The sequence below is a fragment of the Tursiops truncatus genome, chromosome 19, assembly GCF_011762595.2.
Source record: "Tursiops truncatus isolate mTurTru1 chromosome 19, mTurTru1.mat.Y, whole genome shotgun sequence".
Classification (NCBI taxonomy): Eukaryota; Metazoa; Chordata; class Mammalia; order Artiodactyla; family Delphinidae; genus Tursiops; species Tursiops truncatus.
In genome coordinates, this window is record NC_047052.1 from 24,569,589 (window position 1) to 24,592,320 (window position 22,732).

General features: G+C 35.9%; 1 long non-coding RNA gene across 1 annotated transcript; it reads right to left on the reverse strand.

The window, feature by feature from the left end:
- Positions 1-359: 359 nt before the first annotated feature.
- Positions 360-22,458, reverse strand: LOC141277116 (uncharacterized). The gene is made up of 3 exons (XR_012327877.1): positions 22,414-22,458; positions 1,753-1,820; positions 360-420 (listed from the first exon to the last, which is right to left on the reverse strand). It is a non-coding gene; the product is annotated as an uncharacterized lncRNA (long non-coding RNA).
- Positions 22,459-22,732: the final 274 nt, after the last annotated feature.

Consider the following 22,732-nt stretch of genomic DNA (forward strand, 5'->3'; position numbering starts at 1 on the left):
ATAGTATTAATCTCATTTAGTCTTCAAAACCCTCTAATGTAGAAATTATTATCCCTGTTTTAAAAATGAAGAAATGTCTAACCAAAAAAAAAAAAAATAACAGGCTGAAATTTAAGCCCACATACCTAATTATGTAGATGAATTCTATCTTCTTTAAGCTGGAGAATTTGGTTAGATATTTGTGTTAATCTTATATACAGCCCTACACTTGGTAGGTGCTCTATAAATAATTGCAAAGTCATAGGGCTAATTTTAGTATATGAAAAAAATTGTGGTATGACTCAATCTGATGCCAGAACCTGTGTTATTTACCATTATGCTTTATTGTCTCCTGAAAAGATCTCCAACTCCAAGTCAATGGTTTTGGGGGGTTTTGTTTGTTTGCTTGTTTTTTCTTCTGTTACACTATGGTCTTTAAGCCTGCAGTATCCAACAAATACAATGTGAGTCACATATGGAATTTTATATTTTCTAGAAACCACATTAAAACGGTAAACAGAGAGGGCTAAAATACATTTTAATGATATATTTAACTTACATTTAAAATAAAATCATTTCTACATGTAACCAATATAAAATATTAATGAGATGTTACATATTCCTTGTTTTGGACTAAGTCTTTGAAATCCAATTTGTATTTTACACTTATATCCTCCATCCCATCTCAGTTGGGACTACCCATATTTGAAATGATCAGTGGTCACCTGTGATTAGTGGCTACCATATTAGACCATGTAGCTCTAAACTCTGTGTGTGTGTATTTGTGTGTGTGTGTGTGTGTGTGTGTGTGTGTGTGTGTGTGTGTGTGTGTGTGTGTGTGTGTGTGTTTGAGGAGTGAGTCAGTCCTCCCCTCATCTCAAGTATTAACTTGAAAATCCCAGGATTTGGTAAGTACTTATGTTTTTACAAGCATTCAAGGCAGCCAGAGTCAATAAGGCTTTTTTTTTTTTCCTGAGCATGAGTAGGTTTGCATGTACAAAATCTTGTAAACAGCCTTGTCTTGATACTCCATTTCTGCAGTGTTTTAACAGCATACAGACAGAGATGCTTCAAAGTGGTTCTCGTTGCCTGCTTTTACAGCGACGGCTTTTCTCTATGAACCCCCACGGTAGATTAAGGCTCAAAGAAGTTTGGTACCTGATGATAAACTTCACTAAGAATTATTCTCCATGCAGCTCCCTATCAAGCCAACTGCAAGTTTCCTGTTTTAAAATGACTTTGGTCTTCGAGAGGACATTTACTAAAATTTGTGAAATGATGACATTAGGGGTTACTGGATGAAGGCAACAGAGGAACACTGTCTTTGCAAAAAAGTGGACGTCTTATTTTTTCAAGAGAGAATCTATGGCTACTTCAGAATGATATAAGCTATGGTTGTTATGTCATCTGCCAAAATGAGCTAAGCAGGCAAATAAATGAAAACTGAGAAAAATTATTAAAATTATTCATAAAATCTGACTTTCAAAATTTGAATTAAATACCAATCTCAAATCTTTCTTAAACAAATTACTATGTAATGAACTTTTCTCATTACTAATATATTTACGTAAGTTTTTTAAATTAAGCACTGCTTATAGGGGTATAGCTCCTCTGGGGGGACGGAAAGCATGGAACATAGAAGTTGTTAAACCACATAGAGGTTTCCTGTACATCTCATATGCAGCCACCCAAGTAGCTGGGAGGTGTTTGTTTGTTTTTACTTTCTTCATTAGCACTTGGTTACTAAGTTATTTTTTCTTATTAACTACATACCATGTGAGGCAATGGATTTGCTATGGTCAGGGTAGAGCAACAGACTTTATTCTTACGGAATTTGGAATCTAGATGAAAAAAAAAACACTTTAAAATTATTACACAAAAGACTTCAAATGATTACACAAATAATTACAACCTGAGGTTAAGTGTTCTGAAGGGAAAATAATGCATTTTGAGAAGAGCTTATAACTATAATATCCAACCAAGAATAAAGAACCCAGGAAACTATCCCCAAATATCCTCTCTGACATTTGAGAGACATGCATAATGAATACATAGGAATTAACCAGGCAATAGAGAAAAGGATAATAGAGAGAGATAAGGGAGAAGCAATTCCAAGCAGAAGGGAGAGACCTGAGGGTTGAAGATATTTAAAAGTGTGAGAGAAGAAAAGTGAAAATGATGTGACACGAAGGCTGGAGAGTGAAGAGGATGTCAGACCATACATGGAGGCCTGGGAAAATATTAATATTTTTAATTTTATTGTAATACCAATAAATGTATTAAGATTTTCTTTCTTCTTTTCTATTTTTCATTTTTTTAAAAACCTTAAGTGCCTATGAATTTGATTATCTGTCCTGACAAAAAAAGGACTTTAAAAGTTAATCAGATGCATATCCTGATAAGGCTAAGGCAAGGGTTCATTTATTTATTCATCTATTTATCTTAAGTAGCAAATGCTAGAATGCAAGACATGATGCTGAGGACTGGGGAGGCAGGCTTGAAGAAGATGAAGTGCTGGAATTAGCTGAACTGACCTGTAAAAAGGGGCTCTCTGCTCCCTTTGAATGGTGTGTGGTTTGCAAAGCAATGCAGATTATGTTACCATAATACACAGGTGCCAAGTAATAGGCAGTCCATTTTCTCTTTCCTCCAAAATGAAGACAAAACCACTATGATGCACAAAAGGCAGATTTTCCCTTTGACTTTCCCCTATTTTAAAAAGTGTTCTTAAAGAATTACTACATGTATGTGCCTTTATTAAGTGTCAGGTGCTGTGCTACCTGCTTTAAATAGATGGTTTAAAATAAGCCAATTAGTATACAGAGCACTGGCCATTACATAAAGCAAAGCTGTAATATTTTCTAATATTTGACTCAATGATACCCATCGCTACAGTTCCAACTCAAAATTTTTTAAAACAAATCTTCCCCCAGCCTGAAGTCACAGCAAAATTTTGTATCTAGGTTTAAATGTTGCTGAAACCTATGCTGTTTTTTTTGTTGTAACCTGCCTAGGCTGAACCACAAATTGCAAGCAAAGGATAGTGAAAGTGGTAGCATGATATGGTTTAAACTCAAAAGTACACCTGTCAGATATTAACTTTGACATCCTTGGTGATGTTTGGAAAATTTAACTTTTACTCACTCAGACAATGAGGGGGCATCCATTTTGTCGCAAAACCCACTGAAGAATTCAAAGGCAAACAAGATAGTTTTCTGTTTTCCAGGGAAAGTGTGATAATGAAGAAAATTTTCATGAGTCAGTTAAGGAAAATGTCAGAGAAGTAGAATATTTCAGCAAATTCTTAAAGGATGAGGATGAATTTGAAATGAGTTCAGAGAATGGGAGTGGTAAAACAGGAAGGTGTTTCAGCCTCTGCAAACAGCATGGAAGGAAGCATAGGTGTGTGACAAGGCAAGGACTGTTCTTTATGCAAACAGGAGAGTGAGGTGCTACCCCTCAATCAAATAAAACATTTAGTTTTTCAGAAACATATCTTTTCTATGGAATGTGTAAGACTACAGTATGCTTTGAGAAGTTCTGGAGAACTAAAATCAATGTGAAATGTTCTAAATGGAGATTTTTCTACTCAAACCAAGGAAATGTGTCGTAGTTGAGCTGTCCAGCAAAGAGAAAACAGCTTTTAGAGATTTCAGATACTGACTATATTCAAGAAAAGGTGGGTGAAACACCTATGAGAAAACATTCGTACCTACGAAGGATTAGATAACCTAAGAATCCACCCCAGCCTGAAACTTACGCATTTTAATTTTTAAGGCAACTTTTTGGAGAGAGAGATTCTTAAAATATTGCATTGATTTTAAATATAAATGTGTTTTTCCATTGCTTAAATTTTTAATAATCTCCACCATCCAAAGTGTGTGGGAAGCCAGCTGAAGTGGAGAAGTTCTAGAAATAGATATCTGATGTTGCAACCCACTGTGAAAAACCTTGAAAACGGTGCACTTAAGAGTTTTAGAAGCATGCTGCCATATTCCATCATTAAAAGAACAGCACAGACCTGGTGAAATAAAGAGAAATTGTTTTTTGGAGGCTAGTAATGTACTAAAGAGTTTAATTTGATTTATTTTAGCTCAAATGGCTCAAAAATATAGTGGAAACAATGGTGAATGATATTTTCCCATAAGATTTAGTCATTTTACATATATACACTACCAAATGTAAAATAGATAGCTAGTGGGAAGCAGCTGCATAGCACAGGGAGATCATCTCCGTGTTTTGTGACCACCTAGAGGGGTGGGATAGGGAGGGTGGGAGGGAGATGCAAGAGGGAGGGGATATGGGGATATATGTATACATATAGCTGATTCACTTTGTTTTACAGCAGAAACTAATACAACATTGTACAGCAATTATACCCCAATAAAGATGTTAAAAAAAAACTGGATTAAAAAAAAGATTTAGTCATTTTAAATAATATATAATTTTAGATACTATAAATGACAATTTATTTGCACTTACATGCAAGATGTTGAAACATTATGCATTACAGTTAAAATTTAACCATTAAAATCAATCTCATGCTAATACTTGAATAGGGAAACTGCATTTCTCAAAAACTTGTCCTTTCTACATAAACATTAAAGTAATGTAAACAAATTATGAGTTATAGGCTGGAGGAGAAAGCCTATTCTATAACTTATTCCACATAAATATTATTGGGCAAACTGAAGACCAGAGAGGGAATGTGACTTTTCTAATGTCGCACAAGGATTTCACACAAAAGTGAAACAAGGATGGGAATATCAAAATTTGTAGCCCATATTTTTATCTCAACCTTAAAAATGATTACTGTATGTAGAGCCCCAGACTACACACAATTCACGGGAATGATGTTACCCTGCACTGGTTATATTTGATTGATGAAATATAGACTAAATGCTATGCAGTAACAAGAATATGCCATAAAATCCCATTAATTAAAATACCTGGAGTAATAATTCAACAACTACGTATCAAGGACAAATATGTACAAAATAATTTTCAAAGTGCCTTGAAATATAAAATTATGATTAATAACATGCTTCTATGTTTTCAAATATAAGCATCTCACATCAATCAAAAGTATGTATTATCATATATTCGTGAACTATCAAATATCAATTTCAATTACTTAAGATACATTTATGTCAAGGAAATGTTAATTGATATTTTGACAGAGCCTTAACAAAAATTCACAATTTTTGAATCAGTATTCAATTTCTGGGACCTTTTAGAAATGAAAAGGTCCACCATATTACTTATAATAGTGAAAAAATGAGAATAGTCTTTCTATTTAAAATGAGTTAATAGCTAAGTTAATTATAGCACACCTGATATATGCAATTGCATACAACATTTAAAATCATCTTTAGGAACAATTTAATGGCATGGAACGTAATTATTTTAAAATTTAACTTCAAACAAGCTAATTGTTAATAAAACAAATATTGAAATATAATATCGATATTCCATCTAGAAAGAGATGGATGTCATGTCAAATCATGTCAAAAATGGTTGTCTGACTATTCACCATAGCCAAGACACAGCAGCAACCTAAATGCCCATCGACAGATGAATGAATAAAGAAAATGTGGTACATATATACAATGGAATACTATGCAGCCATAAAAAGGAATGAAGTAATGCCATCTGCTGCAACAAGAATGGATTTAGAGATTATACTAAGTGAAGTAAGCCAGAAAGAGAAAGGCAAATACCATATAATATCACTTATTTGTGTAATCTAAAATATGACACAAATGAACCTATCTACAGAACAGAAACAGAATCACAGACATAGAGAGCAGGCTTGTGGTTGCCAAGGGGGAGAGGTGGTGGAGGAGGGGTTGATTGGGAATTTGGGGTTACCAGTTGCAAACTATTATATATAGAATTATATATAATATTATATATATATAACTGAATCACTTTGCTGCACAGCAGAAATTAACACAACATTGTAAATCAACTATACTTCAATTAAAAAAAATGGGTGCCTGAGTGATATAATCTTTATATTTTCTCCTTTTCTAATTTTATCTATTTCCAAAAATTTCAACAAATTATAAAATGAGTGTTTTCAATGTAACAGAGAAAAAAATGTGCTTAGTATATGTGTGTATATATATATATGTAATGTATGTATACATATATATGTATGTGTACACACACACACCATTCTCTTTCCCACAGAGAAAATAGTTTTTTATGGGCTAGGTTTAATGCATAAAGAGTTGGTAATCATTTTATATAGTATCTTATTGTAATTTGTGTTTTTCTTGCACTTAAGGTAGCCCAGAGAGTTTGTTCTTCTAAGCATTTAAAAAATTCTTCCATGCTTGTGAGTCAAAGAAACATGATACTAGACATTACCTGAATCATTAAAATTTATTTCTCAACTTAGTATAAAGTCTGAATTAGTGACAAGCCATTCAATGCTATCAAGTGTAATAAGTAAGGGGAAGAGTGGAGGACAATGGGATTGGACTTCATTGTATTCCATCAGTTACAGTGTAGTAATTGTCTTCATGTCAATAAATGTTTTTATATTTTCATCTAGAGAACATTCTTCAAGTATCTGTGATTAAGTATGTGTATTCCCAATATTTCCCAAAGACACAGAACCTTTAAGAGATATATCTAGATCTATATATAAAATCATGTGAGCCAATGCCTTGACATACATGATGATTAGGAAAGCTGAAATGTCACAAAATCTGTCATCTGCAAACTAGAGACCCAGGAAAGGCCGTGGGCCAGTGTGTAATTTCAGTTCATGCCCAAAGGCCTAAGAACCAAGGGAGCCAAAGGTATAAATCCTAGCCTAAGGGCAGGAGAAAACCAATGTCCCAGATCCAGTAGGCAGCCAAGAAGCAGAATAAAACCTCCTTTCTTGCACTCTTCGTGTTATCCAGGCCCTCAATGGGTTGGATGATGCCCACCCACATTGGGAAGGGAGATATACTTTACTGAGTCCACTGATTCAAATGCTGATCTCATTCAGAAATACTTTTAGAGACACACCCAGAAACAATGTTTAATCTGGACACCCCATGACCCAGTCAACTGGACACATAAAATTAACCATCACAATATGAAAATAAACTTTTTTTAATTCAAGGTTTTCATCCTCCATATAGAAAATAAATCCCAGTTTTAAAGATGGGATGGAAATAATAGTTGTCTCTTAATAAACAGTAGTGGCTATGTGTCCTACACTGTGCTAGGAATTCTCTCTATAGGAACTGAATATTTTCGGTAACACAAGGAGATCAACACAGGTTTCAGAAGGAGAACTGAATTTATATCTCAATGTCCATTCTTTATTCCATATGGTCTCCAAGAGACTTTATTTTCTTACCTGAGAGGTTATAATTGGGCTATGTAAACAAACCAGCTGTACTAATCACAATCAAAATTACTTTCAAAGTTATTTTATGAAATAACATAGTATAGTGAAGAGCAGTAAGTATATATAAAGGAGGTCAAATTGTGAGAGGCATCTATGTGAGGCTGAAGACATTGGCCTCACACAATTCCCACACCACATTGTTCTACTGAATGCTTATACTTTAGAAGATGTTATTAGGTGTTTACTTGTTTCATAGGAAGAAATGTGATTCATTCCATCTTCTCATCGTTCCCTGAGTTTCTTTGTCAAAATCAGTTCCCAAATTTAATCACAAAACAAAGTTGAATGCTTAATTAATATAATTCCATAAACAGTCATTTCTTAAAAGAATGGATACAGTAAATTTGGTGGTTGCCCTTTTCTGTAGGTCAAATTTGTCTGTTTTTCTGCAAATCCCAAGGAGACTATGTATAAATTAAGTGGTCTTAAGCAATCCAGGTAAATTCTTTAACAAAGTGGATTTCTATTTCTTCAGCTTTCAATATGATACAGTTACATATACCTTTAAGGTTTGTAAAAAATAAAAAAGCCTTGAAATAAGGTATAAGAAATGCCTATGATAGTTCCTAGCACACAGTAGGCATTCAAAATTGGTAGCTATGATAATGGTCTATAGACCGTTAAAACAACTAGTTGAAAAAGCCTTCTTACTCCTTATTTTTAATGGAGCAAATATTAATGCATGATTTGGGGAAGTACTTTAAGTTTGGGCATGTGTCAGTAACAGCAATGAACTTATGCATTGCTGATGGGTAAAATTAGTTATGTCTGTGTAATTAGGTTAAAAAAGCTGGTATCTATCAAAATATTTCCTCCATAGCAGCTGAGCATACTGCCCCTTTTTTGCAAACATATACAGTATATCTGCCACGGCAATTAGCATATTTTCAGTATCTAAAAGAAATAAAGACAGAATGTTAGAAAAGGAATCAGGCATCAGCCTTATAAAACAATTTTCAAAACGCTTGCCCTCTTTATTTTTGCTAGGCTTTCATCACAATTTGAATGTGTGACTTAAATAAGTGAAGTGATTATAGGTGTATAGTTGTGCATGAGTAGAAAGAACTTAGGCTTTAGGGAAATTAGCAAGAGTGGATAAATGTTAGGAAGAAAGTAAAACTAAGGAAGAAATATGAGAGAAGGAGAGAGAACGAATCATCCAGTCTAGAGGACAGAGGTTAAAATGAGTCATGACATAAGGTGAATATTGGAGGTAAATTAGGACACACACTGATTTGCTAGATGAAAAACTGACAACAAGGAAAAGAAGTGACTGCTCCAAGCTTATACAGTAAGTTCTGAGATCGGTGACTTAATGGTCAAAATACAAAGTGCTTGTCTGGTGCTCTGGGTACCAGATAATGTGTGGATCTTTTCATTGCCTCACATTCTTCAAGTCTTTAGTCACATATTTTCTTCTTAAGGTGACCATGGTGGTTCTCCATCCCTTTTCTAGATTTCTCTGTAACGCTCCTAACCACATGACATATATATATTTTTCTTATTCTAATTGCCTATCTCCCCTCACCAGGATATAAACTCCATAAAAAATGTATTTTTGTCTGTTCTTATTTTCATTGACGTGTCCTAACAGTCTAGAACAATGTATGGCCCATTGTAAGACCCTAATAAATACTTGTCAAAGGAATAAATAAAAGGCAAAGAATGAAAATAAAAAGGATCTGAGCAGTATAAATACTAATGTCTTTGACCAGCTGTAAAACATTAAGTGAATTACTACCCGCAGCATCTCAGTTGCCTTTCCTATAAAATATAGCTGATGCCATATGCTACAAAGATTGTTACGAAGAAGAAAGAGAGCCCCATTTACCAGCCAGACTGGTCAAATAAAGCAAAAAAATAGAGGCTGATTTTGCTTCTAACCACTTCCTTTGAAGGTAAAATATTGGAGATATATATATATATATATATATATATATATCTCCAACAATATTTCTCTACCTATTACAAGGTGTTTTGCAGAACGCCAAGGTCTACATAATAAAGTAGTAAATATACACAGGGGGAACAATAAGTTAAGGAGAAAATAAAAGACCCGAAGGGTAACAGATTTTACTCATTCAGGGATTATCCTAGGTCAATAAATTTAGAGAATAAATCTTTATGAGATGGCTATACCAAGAACGCTGTCCTTCTTGACATCATTCTCTCTTGTGGACAAAACATGGCTATTTTGTACATATATCAACAGAAAAATGGAAGGAAATCCCAATTAAGAAGGCAAACCATGATAAAGTCTCTATGTGTATGTGTATGTATACATGTGAATTTCTATTATTTTTCAAAAAAACATAAAATGATTCTCAGGACTTCCCTGGTGGTCCAGTGGTTAAGAATCCACCTTCCAATGCAAGGGACGTGGGTTCAATCCTTGGTCGGGGAACTAAGATCCCACATGCCAAGGGGCAACTAAGCCTGCGTGCCACAACTACTGAACTCGCGCGCCTCAACAAGAGAGCCTGGGTGCCACAAACTACAGAGCCCACACACCCTGGAGCCCCCCACAAGAAAGAGACCGTGCGCCGCAAAGAAAGATCCCGCATGTCTCAATGAAGATCCCGCATCCCGCAACTAAGACCCAACGCAGCCAAAAATATATATATATCCTCTGGTTGGAGATATACTTTCTTTGCACTTTATATATGCTACCTACCTCCACAAACAATTTTAGTCATAGATACACTGAAGTGAAAGTTCCATGAGGGTAGCAATAATATTTGCTTTCTCACTTATCATCTTAGTTCTGGAAACAAGACACGTCTTTAACAAAACTGATTGAATGTATAAATGAAATTAAAACTCTGGGTCCTGGAAAGGAAAAGGAAGCATGAACATTAAGATCTAGAGAAAAATAACCTACTGTGACTGAGAACTAAGTTTAGCTTTCAAAGTCTTTGTGTCCAGGCAAGAAAGGTAAAATAATGGATTACATAATTATATTTTTCCAATAGAAGGGAACATGTGTTTTAAATTAGCCTCAACAGTCATGCCTCATACACTGAACACACAGTAAATATTCCATGAGTGCCACAAAAATTCTATGCATCATTTGCGGATCACCTATATAGCTCATACAACCAACTGGATAGTACAGAGATCTTAGTATGTTATTCAAATAGACAACTAAGTCTCAGAGAGGGGGATATAGTTCTGTTAAAGTACCTACTGTCACTTTTTCTTACCATTCTCCCAGCTAACTCTCAGTCAAAATAAGACTCCTTGGTTTAATGTCTGAATTTAACATACAAGTTAGTTCTACTATACTGCCCAAAATGTTTTGTGATAATTGGTAATAGAGCTGGCATTATAAAAAACGGTATATTAGCTGTTTGACCTTGCTGCCTGATATTACATCTCTTTGGTGTTCATTCTATTAGGCTGAGCAATGTGATCGTGCTCTCTCCCCACCGCCCCCACCCAGTGCAAAGCGACACAAATTTTCATTACAAGCAAACAAAATCATCTCTAAATGCTTTTTGCTAAGCTCTTTAAACTTCTCTTTCATTCAATCTTTAGTGAAACAAAGTAAAACTTTTAAAAACATAAGGGGTATATATTGCCCCATTTGTCAGTTGAAAAAATGGGAGAGGAGCAGAAAAACTAAAACTTACCCTCAGTCAATAGGAATAAAAGTCTGAAGTAAATATTTGACTTCATGTATTCCTAACTCAAAGTTCATGTTTTTAAGCCATTCTGCTAAATTAGGAACATTTTCTTCTCAGCTAAAATCAAGGTAAAAGCAAACACAAAGTGGCAGGATGATCTTGGCTGGCAAATGATCATTACAACTCTGATGAGGCTGCTTGTTATAAGCCTGGACTGCACGTAACATGATGTGACAGGAAGCCTCAGAGTATACTGATGTTTTTGAACTGCTTTTCTGTACTGACCTCCAACCTTTTATCCTACTTGGTTTCTGGTACATTCTTTTCCTAATCATTTCTGTATTTTGCTTTTTCAATCTTTAATTAATTGCCTGGCCTCATTCCTGTATTGAAAAAACTCTTAGCACTCTTGTATAACATCTTAATTAGCTCTGTTCTGCATCAAGCCCACTAGGGTGCTATGTGTGTATTATATGTGTTTCAGGGTGGGGTAGGGAAGGTATTTTGCTCATGAGTGCTAACATAAACAAAAATGATTAGGAAGATAATTACAGAGCTATTAGGAAGATATTATGGAGATATTAGGAGGACATGTCTTTGGGATAATACAAGGTCAAATATTTCTGGTACCTTGACATATGCAGGAAAATATGCAGCAATATGCAACTGTAACAGACAATATACAGGGATACATTTTTTTGGAATGCATTATTGGAAAAGTCTAACCAGACATTTGTTAGTTTCTTACTATGTCCTAACCACTGGGTACATAGAGAATTATAAGATCTTGTCCTCAATCTCAAGTCTGGGCAGACAAGTAAGTATTTCATGATTTTTAAAACTAATATAGGGAAACATAAACTGCTAATGTAAATAGCAAGTATTTGGCTTGTGTTTCACCCAACTCCATCCTGTCCACAGCTCTCCTTTCTCCAAATTCAGATGAAGCCTCAGAATCCTTCTTATCATGATGCTCCAGGAAGCTGCTACCAATCAGAGTTGTCACAGAAGATAAAACCTACACTGAGTTAGAGCTATAAGAATACAGTTAATGAAGACTAATTTAAATGACTTAATTTTAAGTAATGGAACTGGTTTCTCTTTAATAAAATATTATATAAAGAGGCAACAGGGACACAGCTATAGGGACCCTGAACCAAGATGGTGAAGTAGAAGGATGTGCTCTCACTCCCTCTTGCAAGAACACCAGAATCACAACTAGCTGCTGGACAATCATTGACAGGAAGACACTAGAACTCACCAAAAAGATACTCCACATCCAAAGACAAAGGAGAAGCCACAATAAGACGGTAGGAGGGGCACAATCACAGTAAAATCAAATCCCATAACTGCTGGGTGTGTGACTCACAGACTGGAGAACACTTATACCACAGAAGTGCACCCACTGAAGTGAAGGTTCAGAGCCACACGTCAGGCTTCCCAAACTGGGGGTCTGGCAACCGGAGGAGGAATTCCTAGAGAATCAGACTTTGAAGGTAGTGGGATTTGATCGCAGGACTTCGACAAGAGAGGAGTAAACAGAGACTCCACTCTTGTAAGGCACACACAAAGTACTGTGCGCATCAGGACACAGGGGAAGGAGCAGTGACCCCATACAAGACTGAACCAGACCTACTTGCTAGTGTCGGAGGGTCTCCTGCAGAGGCGGGGGGTAGCTGTGGCTCACTGTGGGGACAAGGACACTGGCAGCAGAAGTTCTGAGAAGTACTCCTTGGCGTGAGCCCTCCCAGAGTCCACCATTAGCCCAACCAAAGAGCCCTGGTAGGCTCCAGTGCTGGGTTGCCTCAGGCCAAACAACCAACAGGGAAGGAACCCTGCCCCACCCATCAGCAGATAAGTGGATTAAACTTTTACTGAGCTCTGTCCACCAGAACAATAGTCAGCTCTACCCACCACCAGTTCCTCCCATCAGGAAACTTGCACAAGCCTCTTAGATAGCCTCATGCACCAGAGGGCAGACAGCAGAAGCAAGAAGAACTACAATCCTGCAGCCTGTGGAACAAAAACCACATTCACAGAAAGATAGATAAGATGAAAAGGCAGAGGGCTATGTACCAGATGAAGGAACAAGATAAAACCCAAGAAAAACAACTAAATGAAGTGGAGATAGGCAACCTTACAGAAAAAGAATTCAGAATAATGATAGTGAAGATGATCCAGGACCTCAGAAAAAGAATGGAGGCAAAGATTGAGAAGATGCAAGAAATGTTTAACAAACACCTAGAAAAATTAAAGAACAAACACCTAGAAGAATTAAAGAACAAACAAACAGAGATGAACAATACAATAACTGAAATGAAAACTACACTAGAAGGAATCAATAGCAGAATAACTGAGGCAGAACAACAGATAAGTGACCTGGAAGACAGAATGGTGGAATTCACTGTTGCAGAACAGAATAAAGAAAAAAGAATGAAAAGAAATGAAGACAGCCTAAGAGACCTCTGGGACAACATTGAACACAACAACATTCGCATCATAGGGGTCCCAGAAGGAGAAGAGAGAGAGCAAGGACCTGAGAAAATATTTGAAGAGATTATAGTCGAAAACTTCCATAACATGAAAAAGGAAATAGCCACCCAAGTCCAGGAAGCACAGAAGTCCCATACCGGATAAACCCACGGAGAAACACGCTGAGACACGTAGTAATCAAATTGGCAAAAATTAAAGACAAAGAAAAATTATTGAAAGGACCAAGGGAAAAATGACAAATAACATACAAGGCAACTCCCATAAGGTTAACAGCTGATTTCTCAGCAGAAACTCTACAAACCAGAAGGCAGTGGCACAATATACTTAAAGTGATGAAAGGGAAGAACGTACAACCAAGATTACTCTACCTGGCAAGGATCTCATTCAGATTTGATGGAGAAATCAAAAGCTTTACAGACAAGCAAAAGCTAAGAGAATTCAGCACCACCAAACCAGCTCTACAACAAATGCTAAAGGAACTTCTCTAAGTGGGAAACACAAGAGAAGAAAAGGACCTACAAAAACAAACCCAAAACAATTAAGAAAATGGTCATAGGAATATACATATCAATTATTACCTTAAACGTGAATGGATTAAATGCTCCAACGAAAAGACACAGGCTTGCTGAATGGATACAAAAACAAGACCCATATATATGCTGTCAACAAGAGACCCACTTCAGACTTAGGGACACATACATACTGAAAGTGAGAGGATGGAATAGATATTCCATGCAAATGGAAATCAAAAGAAAGCTGGAGTAGCAATACTCACATCAGATAAAATAGACTTTAAAATAAAGAGTGTTACAAGAGTCAAGGAAGGACACTACATAATGATCAAGGGATCAATCCAAGAAGAAGATATAACAATTATAAATATATATGCACCCAACATAGGAGCACCTCAATACATAAGGCAACTGCTAACAGCTCTAAAAGAGGAAATTGACAGTAACACAATAATAGTGGGGGACTTTAACACCTCACTTATACCAATGGACAGATTATCCAAAATGAAAATAAATAAGGAAACAGAAGCTTTAAATGACACAATAGACCAGACGGATTTAATTGATATTTATAGGATATTCCATCCAAAAACAGCAGATTACACTTTCTCCTCAAGTGCACACGGAACATTCTCCAGGATAGATCACATCTTGGGTCACAAATCAAGCCTCACTAAATTTAAGAAAATTGAAATCATATCTTTTCTGACCACAGAGCTATGAGATTAGTAATCAGTTATAGGGAACAAAACGTAAAAAACGCAAACACATGAAGGTTAAACAGTATGTTACTAAATAACCAAGAAATCACTGAAGAAATCAAATTGGAAATCAAAAAATACCTAGATACAAATGACAATGAAAACACGATGATCCAAAACCTATGGGATGCAGTAAAAGCAGTTATAAGAGGGAAGTTTATAGCTATACAAGCCTACCTCAAGAAACAAGAAAAATCTCAAAAAAAAAAATCCAAACTTACACCTAAATGCTCTAGAGAAAGAAGAACAAACAAAACCAAAAGTTAGCAGAAGAAAAGAAATCATAAAGATCAGAGCAGAAATAAATGAAATAGAAATGAAGAAAATAGCAAAGATCAATAAAACTAAAAGCTGGTTCTTTGAGAAGATAAACAAAGTTGATAAAACATTAGCCAGAATCATGAAGAAAAAGAGGGAGAGGACTCAAATCAATAAAATTAGAAATGAAGAAGGAGTTACAACAGACACCGCAGAAATACAAAGCATCCTAAGAGAAAACTACAAGCGACTCTATGCCAATAAAATGGACAACCTGGAAGAATCTGACAAATTCTTGGAAAGGTATAACCTTCCGAAACTGAACCAGGAAGAATTAGAAAATATGAACAGACCAATCGCAAGTAATGAAATTGAAACTATGATTAAAAATCGTCCAAAAAACACAAGCCCAGGACCAGAGGGCTTCACAGGTGAATTCTATCAAACATTTAGAGAAGAGCTAACACCCATCCTTCTCAAACTCTTCCAAAAAATTGCGGAGGAAGGAACACTCCGAAACCCATTCTATGAGGCCACTATCACCCTGATACCAAAACCAGACAAAGATACTACAAAAAAAGAAAATTACAGACCAATATCACTGATGAATACAGATGCAAAAATCCTCAACAAAATACTAGCAAACACAATCCAACAACACATTAAAAGGATCATACACCATGATCGAATGGGGTTTATCCCAGGGATGCAAGGATTCTTCAACATACGTGAATCATCCAATGTGACACACCACACCAACAAACTGAAGAATAAAAACCATATGATCATCTAAATAGATGCAGAAAAAGCTTTTGACAAAATTCAACATCAATTTATGATAAAAACTCTCCAGAAAGTGGGCACAGAGGGAAACTACCTCAACATAATAAAGGCCATATACGACAAACCCACAGCAAACGTCATTCTCAATGGTGAAAAAGTGAAAGCATTTCCTCTAAGATCAAGAACAAGACAAGGATGTCCACTCTCACCACTATTATTCAAAATAGTTTTGGAAGTCCTAGCCACGGAAATCAGAGAAGAAAAAGAAATAAAAGGAATACAAATTGGAAAAGAAGAAGTAAAACTGTCACTGTTTGCAGATGACATGATACTATGCATAGAGAATCCTAAAGGTGCCACCAGAAAACTACTAGAGCTAATCAATGAGTTTGGTAAAGTTGCAGGATACAAAATTAATGCACAGAAATCTCTTGCATTCCTATACACTAAAAATGAAAAATCTGAAAGAGAAATTAAGGAAACACTCCCATTTACCATTGTAACAAAAAGAGTAAAATACTTAGGAACAAACCTACCTAGGGAGACAAAAGACCTGTATGCAGAAAACTATAAGACACTGATGAAAGAAATTAAAGATGATACCAACAGATGGAGAGATATACCATGTTTTTGGACTGGAAAAATCAATATTGTGAAAATGACTAAACTACCCAAAGCAATCTATAGATTCAATGCAATCCCTATCAAATTACCAATGGCATTTTTTACGGAACTTGAACAAAAACTCTTAAAATGTGTATGGAGACACAAAAGACCCCAAGTAGCCTAAGCAGTCTTGAGGGACAAAAACGGATCTGGAGGAATCAGACTTCCTGACTTTAGACTATACTACAAAGCTACAGTAATCAAGACAATATGGTACTGGCACAAAAACAGAAACAGATCAATGGAACAAGATAGAAAGCCCAGAGATAAACCCATGCACCTATGGTCAACTAATCTATGACAAAGGAGGCAAGGATATACAATGGAGAAAAGACAGTCTCTTCAATAAGTGGTGCTGGGAAAACTGGACAGCTACATGTAAAAAAATGAAATCCAAACACTCCCTAACACCATACACAAAGATAGACTCAAAATGGATTAGAGACCTAAATGTAAGACCGGACACCATAAAACTCTTAGAGGAAAACACAGGAAGAACACTCTTTGACATAAATCATAGCAAGATCTTTTTTGATCCACCTCCTAGAGTAATGGAAATAAAAACAAAAATAAACAAATGGGACCTAATGAAACTTCAAAGCTTTTGCACAGCAGAGGAAACCATAAACAAGACGAAAAGACCACCCTCAGAATGGGAGAAAATATTTGCAAATGAATCAATGGACAATGGATTAATCTCCAAAATATATAAATAGCTCATGCAGCTCAATATTAAAAAAAGCAAACAACCCAATCCAAAAATGGGCAGAAGACCTAAATAGACATTTCTCCAAAGAAGACATACAGATGGCCAAGAAGCATATGAAAAGCTGCTCACAATCACTAATTATTAGTGAAATGCAAATCAAAACTACAATGAGGTATCACCTCACACCAGTGAGAATGGGCATCATCAGAAAATCTACAAGCAACAAATGCTGGAGAGGGTGTGGAGAAAAGGGAACCCTCTTGCACTGTTTTTGGGAATGTAAATTGATACAGCCACCATGGAGAACAGTATGGAGTTTCCTTAAGAAACTAAAAAGAGAATTACCATATGATCCAGCAATCCCACTACTGGGCATATACCCAGAGAAAACCATAATTCAAAGAGCCACATGTACCCCAATGTTCAATGCAGCACTATTTACAGTAGCCAGGACATGGAAGCAACCTAAATGCCCATTGACAGACGAATGGATAGAGAAGATATGGTACATATATACAATGGAATATTACTCAGCCATAAAAAGGAACGAAATTGCATCATTTGTTGAGACGTGGATGGATCCAGAGACTGTCATACAGAGTGAAGTAAGTCAGAAAGCGAAAAACAAATATCGTATATTAACGCATATATGTGGAACCTAGACAAATGGTACAGATGAACTGGGCTGCAGGGCAGAGACTGAGACACAGATGTAGAGAACAAACGTATGGACACCAAGGGGGGAAAGCAGCGGGGGGGTGGGGGGGTGTTGTCACAAATTGGGCGATTGGGATTGACATGTATACACTGATGTGGATAAAATTGATGAGTAATAAGAACCTGCTGTATAAAAAAATAAATAAAATAATATTCAAAAATTTAAAAAAAGAAAAAGTGGCAACAGGTATAAGAACACAGAGGATTAGTATGCAATGGAAATATATATTGGTGATACTGCTGAGCTATGGGAAAAGGTTTAAAAAAGAAAGAATGAAGGATCCACACCAAAACTGGAAGATACTATAGTTAACCATCATAGGTTTTATAGATACTTTTGGTGCACCATATACCTGGAACCTTACCACTAAAATTTCCTCCAGCTATTTCCAACTGTCAATACCTATTCTCTCTTTGCTGGAAGCCTTTCCAAATCATGGTAGGCAGGAGTGCCAATGTGCTGTTAAATTAACACTCCCTAGTGGTGGACAATGACAGAAATGAGTTCCTATACAAATATTTCATCTTCCTTACCTTTCAGTTAAGATAACTCTGAGTTAGGTAATTAATACAGTTTCCCAGAGTCTCCCCACAGAATTAAGTATCAGCCACCTGCAGCGTTAGCTAGCTTGATAATGAACCGTCCATTAGTTGTCTTTGCTTCTCTTTGTCATTTCCCACTCATCATTCAGTGTTTTCCTGCAGTTACCTCCAAAGTAAACTACATGAAGTTGAACTTTTGCATCTGAGTTAGCATCTGGAAGAACAGTTCTTCCAATGAACTCAAGTTTTAATCCTCCCTTTGCTTACCCTCTCCCCTACACACACATACATGTATACACAAACCCTATCAAGTCCACACAATTCCACGTCAGAATTAACTCTTAAGCCTCACTTCAGATCCCCTACCTTGCCTCATATCTCTCACAGATTAACTTCAATAAAACAGAGTTTATGATATTACTTACCTGCGTACAACTTTTAATCCTCTGCTTCCTATAAAGTGAAGCCTACTTATGCCTGGCACTAAACATTCATCATTTTTAATCTGGCTCTGAACTGGGACTTACAGCTTCACCTTCCATGAATACTGCTGTCTCATGGACAGATTAACCGTGCCTTGTACATGCCAGGAACTTTCAGGATTTACTGCAATTACTTCTCTCCACAGGGAATTCAATCCCCTCTCTTTGCCTTTCCTGGAAACTTCAAGGATTTCTTCAAAACTTATCTCCAACTTCCTCACATTGGTGTAGATAGGCACTTAGTGTCCCATGTTCTCACAGCTTTCTGTTCACATCCTTAAAATTGTATTTCCTGCATTGTAAGGCCATTTACAAGCTTTCGACCTTATCTGGTTCACTGGATTGTCATCTCTTGTGGGCAGTGACCATTTTCTATTGATTTTGAATCCACTGTATTAGTACCATCTCATCACAGAGGTGTTATCAAGAAATGCAAAAACTGCAGCATGAGTTTTGCTTCCCTAATACTTTTACATCCAAACATTTCTCAATAAAGAATTCTTGTGAGCATTATATATATATATATATATATATATATATATATATAAAATAGAATCCATAGGACGCATCTGTCACTGGTGGCCATTTCCCTTACATTTCCCCTAGCGAGTAAAGAGCCTTCTTTTTACAAAGGATTATCTCCAGCTTGAAAAATCCATCCTCCTACAATGACCCTCAGAGAAAGCTGAATACAGCTAAAAGCAGTTTAAACTACTTCACAATTTTGCCTCTGGCCAGCCCTGACTGGAAGTACTACCAAATGGGAAAGAATTTGACTTAAATCAATATGAAATCAGGATGTAAATCTGTAGTCTCTATGTTTAACTAAACGTTTGTTGGTTAACATATTAGCACCCACTTCTGAGCTATAAAAAGCTGATTTTATAGGACAATTAAGAGCTTTAGTATAGAGAAGAAAGTGTGAGCACCAAATGCTATAAGATCACAGAACATACTAAGATCAAAATAACCAACTAGATGAAAGTAGACTTGTCAGAAAAGGTGATGGTTATCTAGTTCCAAACTTGCAAAGCCTATTAAAGTATTTGCACATGTGATATCAGTATAAAATGTCATTCAGAGTTCAGAAACAATGTAATGTTTTTGTGTTACCCATTCTGTAGGACTGAAATTGGAATTATGGCAATAACAAAATAAAAGCCCTTCAGAAAGTTTCAATTCATTCCAAGTCAAACCTGGTCAAATTGCTGAAATTTCAAAGCTGAGAGACAAACCTGAACTCATGGCTTTAATTAATACCATGGACCTCTGTGGAGTGGAGATACTGCCACCTAATTAAAATGAGTCTTTATTCATTTTTTTCCTAGACAGCTGAGATTTAGATTTTAGAAGCAAATTCTGAAGACTCTCTGACCTTTGGCAAAACATTCATTCAGTTTTGAACTCTGAGCTTCCAGGTGAGCTGAAATGATTATGGGATTTTGAGGTCATCTACAAAGCAGGCTGACTGCCCAGTATAGTCTGCTTCACAGAGTTCACTTTTTAAGGAATTTCTCCCTGAGTGGCAGTATCACTGCATTCCAAACCTACAGGGCTGGGACAACTTTGCCATCATTACCCTCAACGGAAACTTTTGGAAAGTAACATGAAGAGTGAAACCAATTACCTACATTTTTACTCTTTGCTTACAGACAACTTTGCAAACAAGTATTTTCCTTAAATTAGCAATATCACAGTGAAGTGAAAGTACATATTCTATCTTAGGTAGCTTTCAGTTCATTCTTTGCACAGCAGACAATTAATGATTGTGTACTATATTGCAAATCCTGGGGTGGAAACACAAATAGTAACACTTCCTGATATCAAGGCGCTTCATTACAGTACAGGAGAGGACTATGCATGGGCTAAGGCCTGTAATAAAGTATATATGTAGGCTGCATGAGTATGTAAGGCATCCTGAGTTGTGTGTATGAATTCCTGAGACTGATTCAAGGGGAATGTTACAGTCAAACCTGGCTTTAGATCACAAGTTTACAGTTGGAGAAGGACAGTGGTGTAGACACACACAGGATGTTAATTTGTAAAAGAGAACAAGATGTTTTCAAAAATGGTTAGTGATTTTACTAAAGCTCTGAGGAAAGTGTTCGGAGCAAGAATGAGAAGAATCTGTCACAATAAGGCAAACAGTGACAATTCGGCAACAGTGAAGTGTTGTAACAATGAGGAACACTTGATTATATCAGTGTAAATTTACAAAGATTAATTCATTTCTGGAATGGGGAAATGGGAAGAATGGTAAGGAATCCAGAATAAAGCTAGTAATTTAGGAGGACATTGAAACACTCCAAGTGAAAGAAAGGTAAGCTTAAAAAGTTACAGAAACCTAAGGAAGGAAAGAGGAACAGTGTGAGAGAATTTGTAAAGCAGGATGAGTCTGAAGATATTCCTTTAAGGTAGATGGGAACATAAATAATAATTAAACCAGTTTCTTAAAAATGCAGTAGCCATGACCCCCAAAAAAGTGAGAGGCCCTTTGATTTATTTAGTTACAGGTCATGGTAAATATTTCATCTTTATTTATTGGTTAAAAATTTGATCAAATTGTCCAGCAGAGCCAGGATTAAAATTCAGGATTTTCTTACCTCAAATCTCACTCTCAAGCCACCACACTGCCTTCTGGTTTTAAAATAGGTTGATTTTAAAATCAACATGTGATAGTTTTGCCATTGGGTATTTAGGGCTCAAGATAATTAAATTAGCATAACTTTTCTCTCTACATCCAACAAGTCACTTCACTTGTCAGGCAGAGAATGTAGATTTTTAATAGAGCACTGCATTTCGCTTAGAAAAGTTTGCATCTTGACTCAAGTGACCTAGTAATTATCTCCAAATGTCTCCCAAATCTCTGAGCCTAGATAGTTCTTTCATGTAATAAGAAAATAACCTGGATCTCTTCTTACTCTATTTTTGACACTATTCAATGAAATGGCAAACAATGCCTTATGAATCTGTGGAAAATTAAAAGGCATTGAAATCAAGCTTCCCAATTTAAAACTCAAAAATGCACCTAGCAATTTGTGATATAAAGTATTACAAATACATGCAAGAAATGTTTGCATATGGTGGTACATAATTTCAAATACGGTTTCATAGAAATATATTAAAAATACAAGTACACACATTTTTGGATTTTTTAATAAAATAACTATTTTTCAGTTTTTCCCTGTCATCATACAAATATTTCCTGAGGATTAGCCAGCCTAGGCAATATTATTATTTTTAAATATGCTCCATTTCTTAAGATACTCCAATTTCATCCTTTTATTAAAAAAGAACCAGAGAATGCTATACCTAAACTCACCCACTCCTTTCATTCTGCCCCTATTTGCCATTCTGGGAAATGCCAGTTAAGGTTTTGGTTTGACATTATGTTTTGGGTGACCACAAAGATTAAGAAAATAATCTTTATATTTTGGGCAAATCTAGTAATCTAGGGGATCAATTATTACCTTGGTCAGTGATCCTTACATGAACATTCTCAGAACAAATTCTTTTTCTGAAAAGGAATGTTACTCTCCCTTGGTGAACTCATAAACTTCACTCTTAGTAGAAAATGGAAAACATAAAGATTGAATCTTGACTCTAAGATAACATATATCAGTTTCTAATTATTATTTAACCTGTTATCTTAAATTTCTCTCTTTTTCTATCTCTATTTCTCTCTATAATTATTTTCCTTTTCAACTCTACATATTGCTATTATTCAGAGGCCATATGACTGTGGTTCATGTTCCCTCAATTATTACCTGTAGCCTCTTTTGGGAAGCA